This window comes from Anabrus simplex, chromosome 2 (assembly GCF_040414725.1).
Source record: "Anabrus simplex isolate iqAnaSimp1 chromosome 2, ASM4041472v1, whole genome shotgun sequence".
NCBI classification, from domain to species: Eukaryota; Metazoa; Arthropoda; class Insecta; order Orthoptera; family Tettigoniidae; genus Anabrus; species Anabrus simplex.
Genome location: NC_090266.1, coordinates 705,390,396 through 705,414,128, shown reverse-complemented (window position 1 = coordinate 705,414,128; position 23,733 = coordinate 705,390,396). Strand labels below are relative to the sequence as shown.

General features: G+C 39.2%; 1 protein-coding gene across 2 annotated transcripts in view; it reads left to right on the top strand.

Annotated features, from left to right (window-relative positions):
- LOC136864387 (CTTNBP2 N-terminal-like protein) overlaps positions 1-23,733 on the top strand; it is a 441,040-nt gene that overhangs the window by 142,901 nt on the left and 274,406 nt on the right. The window lies entirely within an intron of this gene.

The window sequence follows — 23,733 nt, the reverse complement described above, 5'->3', positions numbered from 1 at the left end:
ATGGGGGACTATTTTACCTCTGGATTATTTTACGCAGGAGGAAGCCATCAACTGTTCGTCATTCGTACAGAAAGAGCTGCATGTTGTCAGGAGTTAGTTGCGACTGTAGTTTCCCGTTGCTTTCAGCCGTGTAGCAGTATCAACACAGCTAAGCCATGTTGAGTATTATTACAAGGCCATATCAGTCAATCATCTAGACTGCCGCCCTTGCAACTTCCAAAAGGCTGCTACCCCCCTTTCGATGAACCATTCGTTAGTTTCGTATTTCGATAGATATCCCTCCGATATCGTTACACCTATGGTTCGGCTATCTGCTTCATTGGGACACGCTAGCCTCCCCACTGCGACAAGGTCACAGGGTTCACAGGGTATCGCAATAATCGTTCTAATGAACCAGAAATATGGGAAAACAATGGTGGTTCAAATAATGACACCTTCCCAGAGTTCAGAAAAATAGATATTTTTTCCCCAATTATTTGTGGATAGAAATTTTTTGAGCTTGTAGGAAAGCAGATGATCATTCATTCCAAATATTTACAAACTGGCACTGTTGATATTACCTGGCAAAACATTATGCTGATGATATAAAGGTGTATATGGTAGTGTAATTTATAAGGGTTTAGTCCTTTTTTGTATGAAATTGATGATTACTATATAGCAGACTTTTGGGTGTGCCCATTAGTAAGGCAGGCAGTGACACTGAAATAGTTTAGGAAACATGGGCAATATTTAGATTCAAAATAAGGGGGAGTACAAATATATACACAGCGGTCATTTCAGAAAGAAATGAATGAGAAATTACATTCATATCTTTATTCGTTCGACTTCTATGTTGTTTTCTTTAAAGGGGGACAGTTATGCTGCTGCGTCTATTGGGATTTTAAATGCCCGTCATAAAACATGGTAATTTCGGCTGAGCAGCCGCCCATAAACTGGGAATGTCAAAGTGTTAAACATTTTTTCTTAAGACTGAAAGAATTTTGTCAGATGGGTGCAGTGTCCAGGTAGGTATTGTAAGATATCTCACCCATTTGCATAGTCTTGGTGAAGCAGCACGCATAGGGAAAGTTTCAGTTGAATGCTTCTGATTGGGAACATTAAATTCAGGTAACTTAATCATAAAAATACCAGTGTTTCACCCAAGTACCGCATTATGCTCGTCAGCTGGAATACCATACCTCTCCAAGACACTGGCCGGTTAGTACACCGTTGTGACCCTACTGCAAGCCGTCCTGCGATAAGCCCAGTGCAGTAGCTACTAGGAAACTTATGTCTCTCTGCTTGTTGTATATGCCCTTATGCTTTCATGATCGAAAATCAAGTTTTCATAATGAAACTTTAATTTATTGGTTCCAGTTGAGAACATTAAATAAATTCCGGTTACTCTGCCAAAAATACCAGTGGCTCACCCCAGTGCTGTACTGGGCTTGTTAATTGGAATATCACACCTCTCCAAGACACTATAGATCTTGACAGTCTTCTCCAATTAACCACCAACACAGTATGTATAAATATTTTGCTCATTCATTTAGACATAAACCCTCTAACCAGTCCCTTCTTGATACATTACCTTTTTTTTTTTGCTAGTTGCTTTACGTCGCGCCGACACAGATAGGTCTTATGGCAACGATGGGACAGGGAAGCGGTGGGAGTGGGAAGGAAGCAGCCGTGGCCTTAAGGTACAGCCCCAGCATTTGCCTGGCGTGAAAATGGGAAACCAGAGAAAACAATTTTCAGTGCTGCCGACAGTGGGGTTCGAACCTACTATCTCCCGAATACTGGATACTGGCCGCACTTAAGCAACTGCAGCTATCGAGCTCGGTGATACATTACTTTACGAGCTTCATTGAGTGCCTCATAATGTACGATAAATAAGTTCCACATTTTGTGTGGGTCATAATTCAATCCGCCAGTGTGGTTTGTTAATTTTGTGATATTACAGTTTTAACAATTATAAGGATAAGCTTCACTAATATGACCTTTATACAATATGGAAGGTTTGATCATGGCTCAGTCCAGTGGTATTAGAAGGTGCTAAAATGTCAGCATTGTATTGGTAGATTTACTGGCACGTAAGAGAACTCCTGCAGGACAAAATTCCGGCATTTTGGCATCTCCGAAAACCGTTAAAAAGTATTTAGTGGACATAAAAACAATAACATTTTTATTGTAATCCTTTTTACATATATAACCTTCCTCTTGGAGTCGCTCATTATTACGCTCTGCTGTTGTAACCATTTCATGTTGTCTTAAAACATACCCTTTCACGACCACTAAATGACATAGAGTTTTGGGGATATTAGATCGTGTTATAATTATATGCTAATGCGTTTTGATCTTGCAACAGAGATAGTCTTCAGAATAATGACAATGTAGAGTGAAAACTGTTAAAGGCAACTGTCACTCCATCGTTAGTGGACTCAGGATAGAAAAATCCTGTTTGAAATATCGTTCATTCCAGAGCCTCCAGATTCAAGGAGAAAGATGTGACAACTTAATTACCAAGGGTAGCCATGATCTACTCGGTGTATAGTTATCCTCTTTGTAAAATTATTCTGGTGATTATAGCAATTTCTGTCACCTCACAAATGATTCTAGGTGTAAAATGTTTCTCCTTACAAATGGCAGATATTGCATCAGGATGCTATGCCATAGAATACTTTCTCTGGCTGGTAAAGATTTAGTTCTTGTGATGCTCCTTAACCTTCATTGCTACATTCCTACATGTTGGCCCGACATAAACAGATCAACAGGAACAAGGAATCACATATATTCCAGCACAGCTTAAACCAATAGGATCTTTAACATATCGCAAGCAGTTGCCTGTGATGTTATTAGGCTTAAATATGGTCTTGATGTTATGCCTTCTGAGAATGTTGCCTTCTGAAAATATAATTCTAATATGACCCAATATCCCCAAAATAATATAATGTCCTTTAGTGGTCATGAAAGTCCACTTTTTAAGATTACGAATTTCCATGGGGAAAGTACCTAAGACGATATGTCAGTGGTATGTACCATTATGAGGGGCCGATGACTTGGATTTTGGGCCCCTTTAGATAATAAACATCGTCCCAGTAATTTAGACATCGTACATTTTATCTACTGATCGTTTTTGTTTCACTATCGATTTTTTCATAATTCATTTTAGATTCTAATCAGTGGATGCGTTTTGAAGTTTTTATTTTCATTTTGTTGTACCTTGTACCATTAGGGACCAATGACCTAGCTGTTAGGCTCCTTTAAACAACAAACATCATCATCATAAGACAGCATGAAACATTTAGAACGTCTTTGAATGAAAAAGGCTTGTTTACTGTCATCTGCAACCTTTTGTGTTAATGTCGAAACAACAAGATCGTCCCTAAATTAGCAGTGATAAATCATCCTATTGAATCTCCACATACCCATAGAATTCTATGAAGGCCGAGCTTCGCTCACATTTTCTCATTTATCAATGTGTCAGAGGAAGAATTCACTTCCACACTTCCATTTTTCTAGAGTAGTGGTTAATCTATCCACCACTAATTTGGATACTTCTTCTATATCTGTACTTGAGAAGGGATTACATGTTTTGATTTCATCTCTTAAACTTCTGACTAGCGAGCTCGATAGCTGCAGTCGCTTAAGTGCGGCCAGTATCCAGTATTCGGGAGATAGTAGGTTCGAGCCCCACTGTCGGCAGCCCTGAAAATGGTTTTCCGTGGTTTCCCATTTTCACACCAGGCAAATGCTGGGGCTGTACCTTAATTAAGGCCATGGCCGCTTCCTTCCAACTCCTAGCCCTTCCCTGTCCCATCGTCTCCATAAGACCTATCTGTGTCGGTGCGACGTAAAGCAACAAGCAAAAAAACTTCTGACTAAGATGATCACCTGTGGTGTGGAAGCTTCTCTAAAATCTTTACCGGATCTTGTCACTGAGGAGATTCATCTTGAAACTGCCACTATTACACTGACTGAGCAAATGCCATGGGATAGCAGAGCACTGATGCACAGGTGTGTTGTCTGCGCACCACACGCCCCTTGTGTCAGTGGCAGTTGTATAGGAGACCTTGTGAGCAGTGGCTGTGCATGTGACATGTGTAACATGGAACGTTGTCGTGAGCTGACACCGTTCGAACGGGGTATGGTGGTCTATGCCCAACGGATGGGAAGTGCGATTTCGGAAGTGGTGCGGGAATTCGGCTTCACACGATCAGCCGTGTCCAGGGTGTATCTTGAATGGTAGAATGCGGGTGTCACCATCCACAACAAACGAACGTCCGGCCATCCAGCCACCCTCGATGACCGTGACCGGCTACATCTGAGATGGATTGTCAATAGTAGCAACCGTGCAACAAATCACGGCTCAGTTCAACACAGGCTGTGCTAGACACGCCTCACAGTGGACAATCTGTAGGAACATGGGTTCTATGGGGTACGGGAGCCGGCGCCGCAAACTGGTGCCACTGTTAACCCAACGTCATTGGGCACGACGACGCGCATTTGTTGCCAGTCACCAGGGATGGACACTGGAACAGTGGCGTAATGTGATATGGTCGGATGAATCACGATTTCAACTGCACCATGCTGATGGGAGGCACCGTGTATGGTGCAGACAACATGAAGTGATGGATCCCGCCTGCCTCGTAGGTGTGGTCCAGGGCGCTGGTGTCTCTGTTATGGTCTGGGGTGCATTTCCTGGTATGGAATGGGCCTCCTAGTTCTGGAAGAGACTTTGAATGGTACACGGTATGTTGAGCTGCTCGGAGACCATCTCCACCCATTTTTGGCCTTCCAGCGCCCAGACGGTTCTGCGGTGTTTCAAGGTGATAACGCGCTGCCACATCACTCCTAAGTCATCCGGGAATGGTTCCAGGAACATGCAGCGGACTGCCATGGCCTCCAATGAGCTCCGATATGAACCCTATCGAGCATATCTGGGATGTCCTGGAACGCAGGCTCCGTGCCATGGATCCTGCACCCACGAACAGACCAGCATTGGCAGCCGCTCTGCAAACGATTTGGTGTCAGCTGCGTCCAGAGGACTACCAGGGACTTGTCGACTCGCGTGCACAGCGTCTCACTGCAGTTCGCAGGGCCAGAGGAGGCCCCACACGCTATTAGGTGACTATCCCATGACATTTGCTAAGTCAGTGTATCTGACATTTCACACCACCTTGTTCTAACCTTACTTCCAAAGAACTGCGTGCCCTAAAACAACTGAAAATAAACAAAGGCTTGGCGGTCTTGAAAGCTGATAAAGGCAATGTAATGTTACTGTGGTAATGAACACCATTGATTATAATTATAAAATTAAAGAATGTCTCAGTGATCCAATCTATAAGGTACTAAGGAATGATCTTACCAACACCACTAATAGGGAAACGGTCTCTCTTCTTAAAGCTAGCTCTATTCTGAATGACATTTCCTGTAGTTTCTGAAAGCAGGCTTCCACATTTCCCCTTCTTTATTGTCTTCCAAGTATCAGTTTTGATGTTACGCTCCTGTTCACTAGGGTTCCGATCATGGATACAGTGTGTCTGTTCGATAGGATCATTCCTGATAACATTGTTAATATGTTTCACATTTTTCCTCACCACCTCGTACCTCAATATTCACAGTACAGTATATGAACAAATATATGGTGTTGCCGAGGGTTTGCCATTGACACCAGTCATTGCTAATTTCTATAGGCAGGAGTTTGAAGAGTACAGTCTTCAATCTTGCATACTCAAGCCTTCCATCAGGTTGAGATATGTCAATGACACATTTGTTATCTGGCCCTGTGTTGAACAAGAACTATCCATTTTTTTTGGATCACTTAAACACCTTACATCCAAACATTAAATTTACCATGGAGACTGAGCATGGGGTGGTTTGGCGTTCTTGAATGTCTTGGTTTGTAGGAAATCTGATGGATGATCATTCAGGTTACTATAAACCCACCCATACTAATTGTTATCTTCATGGGTCCTCTTCCTACCATCCTTGCCAAAAGCAAGCTGTGCTTAATACACTTATCAGCCGAGCGAGGGAAGTTTGTGAGGAGGATAAGTTAACTGGCGAACTTGAATTCCTAACCAGAATATTCCTGAGCCTTGTCGATTCAATGAAACAGATTGATGAAGAGACGGATTGTCACATGATTCTCCACCTTTGTCTCTCGCCATCTTGCCATACGTACAGTCAGTCATTGATAGGATTGGCAATATTCTCAGAAGGCACAATATCAAGACAGTCCTTATGCATAATATCATAGGCAAACAATCTTGGCTGCAAGATTGAAATGCGTTGGTGTATAATAATTATAAAACAACCTAATATCCCCAAAACAATATTATTTCACATGGTTAGTAATGTCACTAACTGCATATAACTATACCTCGACGTTGGTGTGAAAATTGAACAAATTTGACCATTTTTGGTCCTCGATTGGTCCGTATTGACAAAGCTCATGGAGGAATGCCACGGGTAATTGTTAGGTCCTCCCGGTCAATATTTATTAAAAACTTGTTAATTTACACAATCCCACATAATGGGTTTCAGCATCGGGATTCAGACTCATTATTCTAATAAGGTTTTTTTTTTTTTTTTTTCCGAACAGGAACATTATCTACCAGGCACTCATTTCAAAGGCAAGGCGGCATTGTTTGATCTGTTCTGTTTTCTATTGGAAAAGGACTTTCATATGACGAGCTATGTATTATGGGGCAATTCATTCTAAATATGTCTTATGAGGTGGAAAGCCCATAACTTTGTGGAGAATCAGATCATCTTAGCAGGATTTTTTAACAGCAAGCAAGACCGTAGATGTTAATTGTTTTAATTTTTGACTTCGTCCAAGATATCAATGGTGGTTTTTAATATGAACTTTTAAAGTGCTTCCTCAACATTAAGGACAAACTTAACAGGTATTAGTGCAGTTTAGACAAGCATTATAAAGTAAACTTTTTAGAGAGAGAGAGAGAGAGAGTGTGCGTGCTGAAATTTTTACATTTTTAACTATTTGTGTGTTTAGTGTAAGTTAGGTTAATGGATCTTAGAATATGAGGAATTTTGGTTTATAATGTCTGATTCACTGATGAAGAGAATGGCTATTTCTCGAAACATGTATAAATATTAATTGTGTTAACTCTCGAGTTTATATTAAATACTGATTGGGTGGACCTAATAATCGAAAACATGTATAACACAATTAATTTTAATAAAAAATCTAAGGCAATAATACGTTCCCTAGCAGTAATTATACAAAAACCGTTGTCTTTTAATGTCGCGCGAGAATTTGCTGAAGATAGGAACCAGATACCTGAAATAAATTAGAATATTGTATTAGGGTAAAATCTGTAAAATTACCTACGCTAATATGTATTTCACTTCAAAGAAATAGACTTACCATGTCACTCATCATCGCTTTCTTCCAAAGTTGTCTGCAATAAATAACGCCCATTCTATTCCATCTCCCAGATGCAGTCATCTTCAGTTCCATCTAGTTAGTTAGAAATGCCAGTTTTCTTGAAACATTTTGCAATAATGTCTTGTGAAATCAGTCCCCATGCATGAACAGTTCACTCACATATTAATTCTAGTGAAGGTCTCTCTATCTTCCTGGTAGGCATTAGAGTACGAGAACCTCCTGCCATTCATTCAGAATATACCTGCCGCACGTTGTCTTTGAATGGCTTGTTGATGTATACATCAAGAGGCTGCAAGGCTGACGTCAAGTCGCTAGGAATTATTTTCATGAGCCGACAAAGCCACCCTCGGCTTGCTTTAAAATGAGGAAATTTCAAGCTTTTTGCTACTTTTACAGCCTTTAACTGAAGCATCTCGTGGGAAACTGAAAAGCCATCATTTCTCAATTGATTTTCATAAGAAACAACTTCCTTTTCAATTTCTGGATGCTTCCTGGTTTTTGGTCCCCAAAATGATAAAGTTGTTTTCTTGTTATACTGCTTCCACCAGTAATGCACATGTGATGGTGCTATGGAAAATTCACAGGATGCAGCACAATTGCCGTTATTTTTGGCAAATTCTATTACAGACAATTTAAATTGTGCATTGTAACTACTGTTTTCCTTTCCCATCACGTCACTAACAAACACTTCGCACAGCAATTCATGCGTAAGAACATTGTTGAAACCGATTACTGTACGCGTGCGAGTCACAGCTGATAACTAGTGCGAGTTATGGCTAGCAGTCACGGGTGTGTTCTGGCTCTGGGTGCTGGAATGTTCAATAATGTCACTTCCTCCTCTCCTAGCATGGGAAACATGAACTGGAATTTTCAAACTAGTTCCTGATTTCCGTACATCGGCACAATTTACAAAGACGAGATAAGTCCGTAGTTGATAAAACAGTGGGGGGGGAATAAGTGATTATATTCCCCCCCCCAAATTTTCGTTCCGAAAATCAGGGTGGGAAAATTACACGAATAAATACGGTATATTTTTAAGAGATAAAAATAGAGTATACCTGTAGAAGTAACTGGAAAATGGTGTTATGCCCTGGCATTACTGATAAAGAGAAAATAAAATTCTTAAATAATTCATTGAACAATATTAACTTTTATGACGACCTTGAATAATTACTGTTAATTTTTTCTCCAGTGCTGTTGTGGCCATCATTAGATATTTTGACATGCCGTGAACATTAAACAATTCATCAAATTCATTCTACTGTAATCACAATTTCTCCCAATATAAAAGTCTTAGGTAAGCCTCGGGCCTATCAGAGTACTGGAGTTCCACTTCCATTTGACAGGCGAGGGATACCTTGGAAAGGACTTGGAGAATGAAATGTAATTGGATGGGGAGCTATTTAATATTAATGGGGCGTGTGGAAGAAAGTAGAACTGGCTGACTCAGCCAAGAGGATGTGCCTGGATGTGTTAGGTGTTAATGATATTTGGGTAAGGGGAGCTGATAAGGAAAAGATTGTAAGTTAAGAATTAACAGGTGTTAAAAAAGGAAGAGTACAACTTTTCATCAGGAAGACTATTGCACGCAACATAGTTTCTGTTAGACGTAAATGTGTGAATGATGTGGGTAGATTAAGTTGGAGGAATTAGGAGAAAATTTCTCATTCTATTCACCTTGTGAGGGTGCAGATGAGGATGAAGTTGACAAGTTTTATGAAGCACTGAGTGACATCATAATCAGGGTCAAGAGCAAGAGGATAGGATAGTGCTAGTGAGCGATTTCGATGCAAGAGCTGGAAGTAGAAATGAAGGAAATGAAAAGGTGATGGGTAAATGTGGGGAAGATACAGAAGCTAATAGGGAAGGAAAGCATTTACTGGACTTCTGTGCCAGTGTGGGATTAACAGTTGCGAATACATTCTTCACGCATAAGGCTATCACTGCTACACATGGGAGGGTAGGGGCACCAGATCCATAATAGATTATATCATAACTGACTTAGAATTTAGGAAATCTGTTAGGAATGTGCAAGTATTCTTGGAATTTTTTGATACTATAGCATGAGTTACTTCCACATTTGTGGTACGTAAAATGCTAGCAGTGCCTTCAACAAGGAGCTTTGTTGTCTATTGACAGATAAGATGGTGCTGCCAAACTGTGGATATTATGAATCCCTCGTCGTTGGAAGTGTGCACATTTCAGATATGTAAGTTTAAAGAATGTTGTCTCTCATTTATCTGCCTTCTTATTTTACCCTTTGTGGTTGGCGATCTATTATGGCCGAAGACGAAAGGCGAATTTTGGAAAAAAAGTAATTTGATGCAAATACTGCTAAGACTGACCTAAATTATGCATTCTTGTATAAAAGCAACATATATTTTCATTTCCACTGAATTTCAGCACTGATCTGCTCCAGGAATGAAGTTTTATTATTTTGTGAAAATTTGTTACTGCAAAAATGGCACAAGTGTCGCTGAAGAATTTTACCAGTATAATATATTTTGTGAAATTGCTGTTGTAAGTTTATTACTGTAATCATAGTTCACTGGCTAAATACAAGAGACAACAACAAATAATAATAATAATAATAATAATAATAATAATAATAATAATAATAATAATAATAATAATAGCCTTGGATGTTGCTAGAAATTCTTTTAAGTTTGAGGAGAATGGAGTTTTTCAGCACTACCTCTGTAATTTTTCCGAGAAAAATTGATTAGTTAGGTTCATTGGGGATTGTTTCACTTCAACAATTCCAATACAAATGTGAAGAGGCAGTCCTTTGTTTTTTGCAATTTCTTCATGGCTGAAGGTATGCAATGCAAATTGGAACAAATAAATACAAGTTGCTCACGAACGCCATCTTTGCTGAAGACTTCTTGAGCGTCTTTAATAGAAGCAGCTTCTTGAGAATCGAGATCTTCAAGTACCGTTTTTACTACTTGAAAATAATCAGCGTAATATACAATAAACAGCAGTTTTGAGCCTCATTCCCCATCTTGTGTGAACTGGTGAAGGCGGGAGTGGCACATCTTGAACTGCATCCAGAAAATAATTTCTTGTGACTTGGAGCCTCCAGGAACACTCTTCTCAGTGTAGATATCAATGGGTTTACTTCAGGAAAGGCAGCCCCGGACTGCTTCAGTGACATGAAGTCCATGTGCTACACATGTGACATGTATCATCTTGGGATATAATATCCCAAGACCTCCCATGGCTTTACACATGTAAAGTGCAGCATCAGTGCAGGCCACGAGAACATCATTGTAAAGAGTGCCTGATGGCCACAAACAATAAAGTGCATCATTGAAATATGCAGCAACTGTTGAGTGATTTAGTAGATATGATTTGTCTCTCTCTTCTTCTCCCAAAATTCCAAACACAAAGTTAGCTACATATCTTTGATCCACGCCAGTTGTCGTTTAGTGAGACCCAGATACATTTTCCATCAGCGTTTTCCTTGACATTACTTTGTAAAGCTCAGGAACGTTACTCTTCCTTATTGTTGATTCATCTGGGACTGGTTGTTTTGTATACTCCTGCAGAAACTGAAATAAATTCTTATTATTGAGCTTAGCCAGTGGGATGTTCGCTGAGGTAAGTGCATTACACAGATCTTCATTGAATTTACTTTGTGTTGGTGTAGATTTAACTAAAGCAGTGGTTACAAGATAATAGTTTCAAGTTGCAATTTTCAAGTTTCAATTTGCTGTGTGTAGTTGTTCGAAGATGATATTGAATTTGATACATTTTACTTGCAGTTGCCACACAGTAATTGCAAAACAACACACTTCCATCAGTTGTAAAGTCTTGAAATTCGCATACATATGCTCTCAGTACTTCACTAACAGTTCTCTTCTCCTTAGGCATTATAAATACAGCTATTTAATGTTCTATGAACCACAACCTATTTCATCTCAACCGAAGCAAGACTGATGAGGACTAATTGTGCATGAAAGGTAACTATTTATGAAACGAGGAAAAGACAGCCCTGCTGTAAGGGAAATTCCAAGAATCAGTACCCACCTAATTGCATTGCAGGTAGATATTGCCATGGCCGGATGTAGAGCTGGTGTTGTTAAATTTAAACATGCTGCCGACCTGTCATACAGCCTACCTGAGGATAACCAGCACAGCTTAACACTTCAGTTATCTCAAATACATGTTAAACATTCCATTAGTGTCCTGCAAGACAAGAAAATACCTTTGAAATTTGTCCTAACAGGAGGAAAACACAGAAATATGCACTGTTAAGATTGTGGTGGCCTCTAGTATTAATATATGTGTATAAACTGTGTATGTTTTATAAACTCCTTGAACTTCGTTTATGTTTCGAAGACTTTTATATATTGATGTTCTGTGCTTCTAATATTATCTTTATTCTCTCTGATTATTATTCATGTTTTTTACTTTCGTCCCCACGATAGTTGGAGTGTTAATTAAACACATTAATACACCATCCCTGTTCTGTTATTCAAGTACATAATCATCATCAATAACTACATTGGTGACTCCCGACGTGATATTAAAATACAGCGCAGAACACATTTTGTGGTTAGTCAAGTGTGAAAATGACCGATGCCAGCAACGAAACAAATCCACCGCCAACAACAGTATGGAACGAAGCGGGTATTGCTCGCATTTCAGTGAAGATTCCACCCATCTGGAAGAAAAACATAAAGGTATGGTTTCTTCAAGTTGAAACACAGTTTACTTTGTTGGGTATCACTAACGAAACCACGAAATTCAATCATGTTATTGCGTCATTAGAAGCGGATGTTGTAGAATTAATTTCCGACTTTTTATCTCGACCATTATCTACCACTCCGTTCACAGAGCTTAAAGCACGACTAATTCAGGAATTTGAAGAGTCAGAGAATAGGAAAGTGATGAAATTATTAACAGAATTAGAATTAGGTGATAAGAAGCCAACTCAACTCTTGCGTGAGATGCGAACTTTAGCCGGTACGCAAGTCAAGGAAGATTTCTTGAAAACCATATTTAGGCAGCGTCTTCCTGTTACCGCACGTTCTATATTAGCTACGAGTAAAGATGATCTGGACACCATAGCCACTATGGTTGACAAAATTGTTGAAATTTCACAACCGGGATTAAATGTTTGTGCTCAAACCGCACAGGCACCATCCACCATTGCAGTCGATAAAATAAATGATGTCAGTAACGATCGTATCTCAAGACTAGAAATCCAGATCGCTGAATTAACACTGAAAATCAATGAATTGAAAACGTTGTCACGTTCTTCAAGAAGTAGCTCACGATCATCTCGTTCCTCACCAAGAAGGTCACGAGACAGGTCCCGATCAGCCCACTCTTTTAATACTAATGGAGGACTATGTTGGTATCACTTTAAATATCGCAGCAGGGCAAAGAAATGTCAAAGCCCATGCTCATATCAACCACCTTCCGCTCAGAATTCTAACATGCAGTCAAACTAAAACGCTCCACACTAGCGGCGGCAGGTGATCGGAGTCATTTTTCACGCCACCTATTTCTCACAGACAGAAGTAGCGGAAGTCGTTTCCTGGTCGATACCGGAGCTGATATTTCTGTGATTCCGCCTTCGGATAGTGATCGCCCAAAAAAGACAGATCGTAAACTTTATGCAGCAAACGGCACTGGTATTAACATTTACGGAGAGCGTCTACTAGTACTCAGTTTGGGCTTACGGCGTAATTTCACATGGAAATTCATGATTGCAGATGTGCAATCACCGATTATTGGAGCCGACTTCATTCACCATTACAACCTTATCGTAGATCTAAAGAACAGGCGACTCATTGACCCATTAACATCAGCAGAGACACCTGGCACATTGATTAAAGTCTCTGGCATAGAAACAGTTTATGTAATGCCACCAGATCAAAAACATGCTGACATTCTAAAGAAATTTCCTAACTTGCTCCATTAAAACGTCCATTTTGACATACCAGATACCTCTGTTTATCATACCATTGTCACAGAAGGACATCCTGTAGCAGCAAAGGCACGACAACTACCACCAGATAAACTCAAAGCAGCTAAAGCAGAGTTCCAACAAATGATCGATATGAAAATCTGCCAGCCATCAAAGAGCGCCTGGGCAAGTCCTCTCCACTTAGTACCCAAGAAAGACGGATCCTGGAGACCTTGCGGAGACTACCGTGCTCTCAACAACATCACCAAGCCTGACAGGTATCCTATTCCTAACCTTCAAGATTTTAACAGCCAACTACATGGAAAACGAATATTTTCAAAAATAGATCTAATCAGAGCTTATCATCACATCCCTGTACATCCGGACGATATACCTAAGACAGCAGTGATAACTCCATTTGGTTTGTTCGAATTTTTGCGCACCCCGTTTGGACTCCGTAATGCGGCTCAAACTTTTCAAAGATATATCGACAGTATACTCAGAGACCTCGATTTCATGTACTGTTATATAGATGACATCCTAGTGGCATCACAAGATGAAGAAGAGCACAAGAAGCATCTTCAAATGCTTTTCAAACGACTCAGTACGTTCAACATCAGAATCAATCTGAACAAGTGCATTTTCAGTTCAACAGAAGTACCTTTCCTGGGATATGTGATATCTGCAGAAGGAATCAGACCACTACCAGAGCGAGTACAAACCATTGTTGACTATCCGCTACCCACAACAGTAAAGGAACTGCGCCGGTTTCTTGGCCTCATTAACTTTTACCGAAGAGCACTGCCAAATTCAGCCAGTAAACAAGCAGAGCTTTTGAACCTACTCCACGGGACTAAGAAAAATGACAACAGAAAAATTAATTGGACAGAAAACCTTCGACAAGCCTTTAATGACCTAAAAAATAGCTTGGCCGATTCAGCACTTCTAGCTCGTCCATCTTCAAATTTACCCTTAATTTTAATGGTAGATGCCTCAGATTATGCTATTGGTGCATCATTGCAACAAATCAAAGACAATAATCTGCAACCACTAGCATTCTTCTCCAAGAAACTGACAAATGCAGAGAGGAATTACTCAACCTACGACAGAGAACTCCTCGCTGCCTACTCAGCTGTGAAGCACTTTCAGTACATGCTTGAAGAACGTGATTTTCTGATTTACACCGACCACAAGCCACTCACCTTCATGTTCAAGCAACGTTCAGACAAAGCTTCTCCACGTCAGATACGACACATTAGTTTCATCGGACAGTTCACCACAGACATACGTTACACTACTGGAAAGGAGAACATCGCAGCTGATGTTTGTTCACGAATTGCTTCAATCACTATACTTCCAACTGTTACCATGGAAGAAATAGCAGAAAGCCAACAATGTGACGAAGAACTTCCACACATTAAGAATACGTCACTTGCACTTCTAACAATAATGTTACCCAATGGTAAAGAACTCGTTTGCGACATGACTGAAGAAGATATGATTAGCCCATATGTACCTCAACAACTACGACAGGCAATTTTCAACTCGCTACACAATCTAGCCCATCCTGGTATTCAAGCAACCATTAATTTAGTAAAAAAGCACTTCATTTGGCCATCACTAAAAAAGGACGTAAAGACCTGGACATCAGCATGTATTCCTTGCCAACGAAGTAAAGTCTGGAGACACACCAACAGTGCAGTGGGACAGTATCCTCCAACGACAGCAAGATTCAGTCACATTAACGTGGACATAGTTGGACCACTACCTCCATCACAAGGATATCGCTATTTACTAACAATTATTGATCGTTTCTCCCGATGGCCAGAAGCAGTTCCATTAGCTGACATCACAGCAGAAGCAGGTTCATTCGCCATAGTCTCAACATGGATATCTCGTTTTGGCGTGCCTCATATCATAACTACTGACCGCGGAAGGCAGTTTGATTGTCAACTTTTCAAATGCCTTACAAGCACACTGGGCATCGTCCACATTAAAACGACAGCATATCATCCGTCACGAAATGGAAAAATTGAACGATGGCACCGTCAATTAAAATCTGCTTTGAAGGCACAGATGTCTGATGATTGGGTTTCGAAGCTTCCCTTGGTCTTGTTAGGACTTCGTTCCTACATAATTCTACAAGTCAACACCTCGCCAGTGGAAATGACTTACGGCTCAACAATTAGGCTACCAGGAGTATTTCTCAACGAACAGAAACTAGTAACTGACATCCCAACCTTCGTTTTCAAATTGAAGGAACAGTTGAGGAACCTAAGACCAGTCCCAACAGAACATCACGACCGCAAAAAGATCTTCATTCACCCATGGCTGATGACGAGCAAGTTCGTTTTCGTTCGACACGATGCGGTCAGAACACCTCTTAAATCACCATATGACGGGCCATATCCAGTCCTGTCTCGCAGTGACAAACACTTCGAGGTGGAGATGCCAACAGGGAAACAAACTATTAGCATTGACAGATTGAAACCTGCCTTCCTTCTGGCAGACCAATCATCGGACAACAAGGAAGACATATCTGGAGAAACTACTCTGGACATTCCGTCGAGTTCCATTCCCAAGACTGTCAACCTTCAGATGAAGACAGGCAGCACTCAATCCAATACACCCGTACCACGGATCACCAGATCAGGTCGAAGGGTCACCTGCGGAGGGAGTGTGTGGCGGCCTCTAGTCTATATATATAAAATAACTTGTCCTGACTGACTGACTGACTGATTCATCATCGCCGAGCCAAAACTACTGGACATAAAGAGATGAAATTTTGGGGATATATTCATATTAAGACGTTGGTGCTCGCTAAGAGAGGATTTTTGGATATTCCTTCGCTAAGGGGGTGAAAACGGGGGTGAAATTTTAAAATGAGTTGCTCTATATCTCAAAACTTTAAAAGTTTACAGATGTAAAAATTGATATTTAGAATCTTCTTTAAAAATAAGGAAACACGTATTTTTTTGTTTTCAGAAAATCCCAATAGGAGGGGTGAAAAAGGGTGAAAATGGGGGGAAAATGGGTTGAATGACTTTAATCAGGATACCGGTACCTATATCTCAGAAACTGAAGATATTACAGACCTGAAAATTGATACTTTTGATCTCTTTTAAAAATAAAGAAACACGTAATTTTTTATTTTTGGAAAATCCAATTAATGGGAGGGTGAAAAGGGGGTGAATTTTTAAAATGAGTGAATCTATATCTCCAAACTTTTAAAGTTTGCAGATGTAAAAATTGGTATTTAGAACCTTCATTAAAAATAAAGGAATACGTATTTTTTTGTTTTCGGAAAATCGCAATAGGAGGAGTGAAAAGGGGCTAAAAGGTGGTTGAATGCCTTTAATGAGGCTACTTATATATCAGAAACTGAAGATATTACAGACCTGAAAATTGGTGTTTGGGATCTCCGTTAAAAATAAAGAAACATGTATTTTTTTGTTTCTGGAAAATCCAATTTAGGGGGGTGAAAAGGGAGTAATATTTTAAAATGAGTGTATCTATCTCAAAAATTTTAAAGGTTATATATGTGAAAATTGGTATTTAGAATCTCCTTTAAAAATAAATAAACACACGTATTTTTTCGTTTTTGGAAAATCCAAATATTGGGGGGTAAAAAGGGGGAGGGTAAATTTTTTAAAATGAGTGTGTATACATCTTAAAACTTTAAAATTTACAGATGTAAAAATTGGTAGTTAGAATCTCCTCTAAAAATAAAGGAAAACGTATTTTTTGTTTCCTGTAAATCCCAATAGGAGGGTTGTAAAAGGGTGAAAAATGGGTTGAATGCCTTTAATGAGCATACATATATCTCAGAAACGAAAGATATTACAGAACTGAAAATTTGTATATGGGATCTCCTTTAAAAATAAAGAAACACGTATTTTTTAGTTTTGGAAAATCCAATTAATGGCGGTTAAACAGGAGTGACAAATTGGGTGAATTTTTGAAAGACTATATCTACAGAATATCTTGGAAACGTAAAATGTTACAGACGTAAAAAGTGGGTGTTTGTAATCTCCTGTAAATCTAAAGAAACATAGGTGATTTGTGTTTGGAAACTCCACTTAAGGGGAACTCACAAGGGGTGAAATTTTAAAATGAGAATTTTTACAGTTTATCTCAAAAAACTTAACATGTTACAGAAGTGAAAAATGGTATTTTTTATCTCTATTAAACATAAAGAAACGTGTATTTTTAGCTTTCGGAAATACCACTTGGGTGGAGGGAGGGGGGGTAAAAGTGACTGAAAATGGTGTTGAATTCTTTTAATTAGGCTACTGATATCTCAAAAATGAAGATGTTACAGACGTGAAATTTGATATTTGCAATCTGCTTTAAAAATAAAGAAACACGTATTCTCGGAAAATCCAATGAGGGGGGGGGGGGGTGAAAGAATTGAAAAATTAATTGAATTAATTGAATGAGAATACATACATCTAATAAAAACTAAAGTTGTTACAGACGTGAAAATTCGTATTTGGATCTCCTTTAAAAACAAAGAAAAACGCGTTTAGGGGGGAAACCATCATGGAGGGCGGGAGTGTAAAGGAGTTGAATTCCTTTCATGAGGACACATAAATCAAAAACTGATGAAGTTAGAGTCGTGATAATTGGTATTTAGAAGATCCTTTACTATTAAAGAAACAAGTATTTTTTGCGGGAAAATTCACTTAGGGGGGGGGGGGGAGTAGTGTGAAATGAAGTGAAAAAAGTGAATTACTTTTATGGGGATACTTATATCTCAAAACTGAAGGTAATAGACGTGAACATTGGTCTTTGAAATCTTCTTTAAACATAAGAAACAAGCCTTCTTTTAATTTTTTTTGTGGGGGGGGGGTGCCGTTAAATAAACTTAACGGCGGTGGGGTGTAGGAGGTGAGACCAATTGATTTTACTGTTCTTAATGTACTTATAAGGATCCTCGGCAGCGCGCCGGCCTCTCACAGCTGGGTTCCGTGGTTCAAATCCCGTTCACTCCATGTGACATTCGTGCTGGACAAAACGGAGGCGGGACAGGTTTTTCTCCTGATACTCCGGTTTTCCTGTCATAATCCATTCCAGCAACACATAATAATAGTAATAATAATAATAATAATATAATAATAATAATAATAATAATGTTCCGGACCGTCGTAAAATGTGCGGACCGCGCTGGAAACGGCTCCTGGACGGGTAATGACTAAGAATGCAGTCCGGCCGCGGGTTCAGTGCCTTCTAGGCACCCAATATGACACCACGCCGGATCTCCTGAAGGATTTTATCCATATTAAAAATGATTATAGGAAAAGATGGCAAAGATTTACGGACCCAACTGACTGGGAGGAATACCTGAGCCTAGCCCGGGAAGTACGAAATCGATTGCTGGAAAAGAAGATTGAAAAATGGGAGGAAACATGCCGTAATCTAATAGAAAACGAGTCAGATCGGGAATTTTGGTGGGTTCTCGCAGAAAACGAGTCAGACCTCGAATTTCGGCGGATTATGTATCTAAAACAATAAGCCTTCAATTATAAAATTCAGTATAATACCGTAGCGAAGCACGGGTATCTTGCTAGTGTTAATATATGTGTATAAACTGTGTATGTTTTATGAACTCCTTGAACTTCGGTAATGTTTCGAAGACTTTTATATATTGATGTTCTGTGCTTCTAATATTATCTTTATTCTCTCTGATTATTGTTCATGTTTTTTACTTTCGTCCCCACGATAGTTGGAGTGTTAATTAAACACATTAATACACCATCCCTGTTCTATTATTCAAGTACATAATCATCATCAATAACTACAAGATAAAACTGCTCTAAATATGCAATTGCATTATCTGAAGCCTGGTAATAATTGTTCACTAAATCAAAATCACATAAAGGAGACAGAATAATAATAATAATAATAATAATAATAATAATAATAATAATAATAATAATAATAATAATAATAATAATAATAATAATTGCTTACATGTCTGAAACACTTCGGGGAGATCCCTTTTAGTGTGGGAGGGGGGGAGCAGTGTTGATTTCTTCTTATTTGTTTCCCTGAATACAAGTTTCATTTTTTATTATCTCAAAAATCTCATCATTAAAGAAAAGATAAAAGTACTCTAGTTCATCAATATCTTGATCAAAACGTGATGGTAATATAGTCCCCCGCTAAATATTATATATTGGAATCGTAGTTGATAGGCCAAAATCAGCACTCGACTGATAACTTGCAAAGAATAGTGCCTAGCATAGTCGTAATGCCAGCATCCAGCTTTAAAATGTTTGTAAGTACAGCTTATGTCATCTGTTGACTATTCATTAACTATTTGAACTCAGAGATCCGGTAACATTTTGAAGTAATGTGCAAGCCCATATATGGGTTTCCACCTACGGATAGTTAACTCATTTATGGGTTTTGCTGGGTGAAGTTAACACAATACTTGCTTGGGAAATCAAGAACCTAATTTTGCCAACACTATTACGTACCTTTCTTTTTCTTCATTGTTATAAATTAGTCCGTTGGTGTACCGTGTTTCCTTTGCTCGGTTAGCATTTTCATTCATTGCTAGTCTACTAGTGTTCATGATATTCGTGGTGTATGACCCTTAATCTCCTTCTTCAGTTTGTGTTAAGGCTGGTCTCCACTGATTAACATTTAACAACAACATGTTAAATGTTAACTGGACCGGTCGAGCAGCCATGCGGTTAGAGGCGTGCGGCTGTGAGCTTGCATCCGGGAGATAGTGGGTTCCAATCCCACTGTCGGCAGCCCTGAAGATGGTTTTCCGTGGTTTCCCATTTTCACACCAGGCAAATGCTGGGGCTGTTCCTTAATTAAGGCCACGGTCGCTTCCTTCCAACTCCTAGGCCTTTCCTATCCCATCGTCGCCATAAGATATATCTGTGTCGGTGCGACGTAAAGCCACTAGCAAAAAAAAAAAAAAAAAGTTAACTGGTGACACCATCAACGTGTTAAATGTTAGGTACTGTGTCATTTAACACACTTAATAAACATGTTAAACTTGTCTTCCTTTGTTTATGTACAGGTGCTTCATCATATGTGGTAATACATTTAGGTGGTGTCTATTATTTTCAAACAAGGACAATGGACTCAGGTGAAGAGGATTTGGCCTGGCACATTTCCTCCCTTCATCCTGCTCATTGCTTCAAAAGCAAACCACTTTGAAGTATAAACTTCGTCTGCTCCCGCCCCCGACTTCCGACTTTTCTGAACTTCTTGCAATTCTCGACTCTACTGGGAGTGGAGGGACGCCAGTTAATTTTCAGTGCATTCGCGGGAACAATTATAGATACTTTCGAGTTCCTGGAAACTGTCGTCTTTCTTTGCTTTATCTTTGTATTCATGTGATGAGATATCCCATATATGATATATCATTAGTCCAGAGTAATCTCCCCTGCTCCACTCCATTTCTGACTATAAATTTTAGTATAGTGCAGAGAGAACGACACACGTTCGCGTACTGTATTTGTAGCTTATAACAAAGAGAATGCATGTTGTGCAGTGTAGTAACTATAATCCTATTTCACGAGAAGCACGTCGTTTGCGTCGTTTAGGCTATCTGTTGGCATGGAAACAGCATAGACGTTGCCGAAGCTGTGCCGACATCTCACGAACAACGAATTGACTTGTCATGTTTTCCACTTGGAGTGGAAAACATGCCAATATGTTAAAAGTGTTAACCTCAACATTCTAAATTAACATGCAAAGTCAATTGGAAGACAATCACAATATACATGTCATCTGTAACATGTTAAATTTAACATGTTAGTGTTAAATGTTAATCAGTGGAGACCGACCTTTAGGCTTGTACGAGAACTTTGTTGTTTACCAAGTGAGTTGTCAGAAATACCAGTATAGTTGGTCCATTATTGGACATTCTAAATTTTCCAGCTAACTCATTCCTGCTTGCCAGCATTTCGCCCTAGTGTGCTAAGTTGGGCTCATCAGTTGGTAAATAGCACACCTACCAAGACCAATGACCATTTACTAATTCGGGACAAATATTTCAGGTTCCCTATGGGAATCAAGATCTATATCAAAGTGAGTTGACTACACAGTTTGGGCCACGTAACTGTAAGCTTGCATTCAGGAGATGGTGGGTTAGAATCCTAGCCCTGAAAATGGTTTACTGTGGTTACTCATTTTCACAGTAAGCAAATGCTGGGGCTGTACCTTAATTAAGGCCACAGCTGTAATCCTTTCAGTCTTAGCCCTTTCCAATCCTTGCATTGTTAAAAGCCCATATTAGTGCGATATTGAACCACAAGGAAAATATTTTTTAAAAATTATGCTAGTGGCTTTACGTCACACCAACACAGATAGGTCTTATGGCAGTGATGGGATAGGAAAGGGCTAGGAGTTGGAAGGAGTCAGCCGTGGCCTTAATTAAGGTACAGCCCCAGCATTTGGCTGGTGTGAAAATGGGAAACCACAGAAAACCATCCTCAGGGCTGCCGACTGGGATTCGAACCCTTTATTTCCCTGATGCAAGCTCACAGCTGAGCGCCCCTAACCGCACGGCCAACTCGTCCGGTAAATATAAAAATAAGGTGGTGTAAGACAATTTTTGAGAAATGGAAGCAGTTAGTAAATTTTGCTAATTGCTTTGTCTTATACCATCTTCAATATTATACTTTGGAGGACTCTTACTTGCAAAGAGTTTTTGGCCCATTGGGCTCACCGTGCTACTTTATTTTCTGAAGTGTTTTGTACAGATGCCTTCAAAGTTGTGCAGTGTTAAAATGGTATATTGTGAGAGGGCCAGGAAGTTACTTAGGAATGAGTGGTTCAGGGTGACTTTCAGTGATTCGTATGCTTATCAATATTTTGTTCATATATCTTTATTGAACCTTCCATGAGTTAGTAAGCTGCATTTGGGACTGTGAGTGTTTAAGACCTGTGTGCCTGAATTATCTACCTTTCGTATGTCTTCTTCTGTGTTAAAGTAGTTGTTGTTTATTGTAGAATAAATTTACGGAATAAAGTAGTATCTCTCTTAAACATACATACCCATTCTAAACTTCCTGGAACCAGTTACACATGGCAGTGCCCACATCAATGTAATCAGCATTTCACAACTTTGTCTCAATTTTCATTCCATCGTTGTGGACAATAGTGATGATTCAGTCATGTCATGCTTTATCGCAGCATCACTTTTCTTCTAACCTTTATCAGCTTCTTCATGAATTCTCTTTGTTACTTCCAATGAATTTTGTTTTTTCCTTATTGCATATATTTACAAAAGTACTACTAAAGGAGAAAATTGTGTGTAAGAAGTATATTTGGCTTTTCTCTGATACAAAGCAAATAAATTAGTACAGTAAACTACTGCTTGACTTCAGTCATCATTCACTTTATGCATTCACTAACAAACAGGAACTTCTGAATATCACAAAGCATAACAACATGCTTTTACAAGAAGACAACTGATAGGCTTCTACATGTTGACGTATAGCTAGGTCAGCTTCTACCTGAACTTTGATTCAATGTTATTCATTTATCAGACAAATCCATTGTTTACTTTTATATTTGTGCAGAATACCTTTCTTCACACGTGATTCTTAGAGAAGTGCTCTTCAGTTTATAAGTGAATTTATTATTCTGATAATGAACCAGTTGGCTACATGGTTTGAGTCTCATAGCTGTGGGCTTGTATTAGAGGAATGATGGGTTCAAATCCCACCATCGGCATCCCTGAAGATGGTTTTCCGCGGTTTCCCATTCTTTCATTAGGGAAAGGCTGAGACTGTACCTTGATTGAGGACATGATCATTATCCTTGCCCTTTTACCACTGTTATGACAATGTGTTAGTGTGAGTAAACCTTTTGCAAGTATATAATTTTGATATCTCTCTCTGAAATGCAGTTAAATATTAATTCATTAAACTTGAAATTTTGTTGTAATGGTATTCATTAAACTGGAAGTTTTTCTACACACAAAATGTAGGTAAATCAGTGGGAACCAGAATTTTTTTAACTAGAAATTTTGTTACCTCGGAGCTTATTACAGCATATTGTATGTAGGAAAACGGAAGGAATTTGGGAACAGTTTATTAATAAATGAAAGTAGGCATGTATAGTCATAAAATTCCTGATATTTCCTCTTTATCGTTAATGATATCAGAGTCCAATTTTTGTTTGCATGGTTTGAAATTAACTAGCTTTAATTTGAAGTAATTATATTGATGGATAAAAATGTAAACAGTTGTAATATAGGTAAATGCAAAAGGAATTACAACCCCAACATTTGCCTGGTGTGAAATTGGGAAACCAACCATCTTCGGGGCTGCTGATAGTGGGGTTCCAACTCATCATATCTTGAATGCTACGTGGCCTGCATTACCCACTACTCACTCAGTTTTTTGTTTTTAAATTGATGAATTCTGCGCAATATACTGTA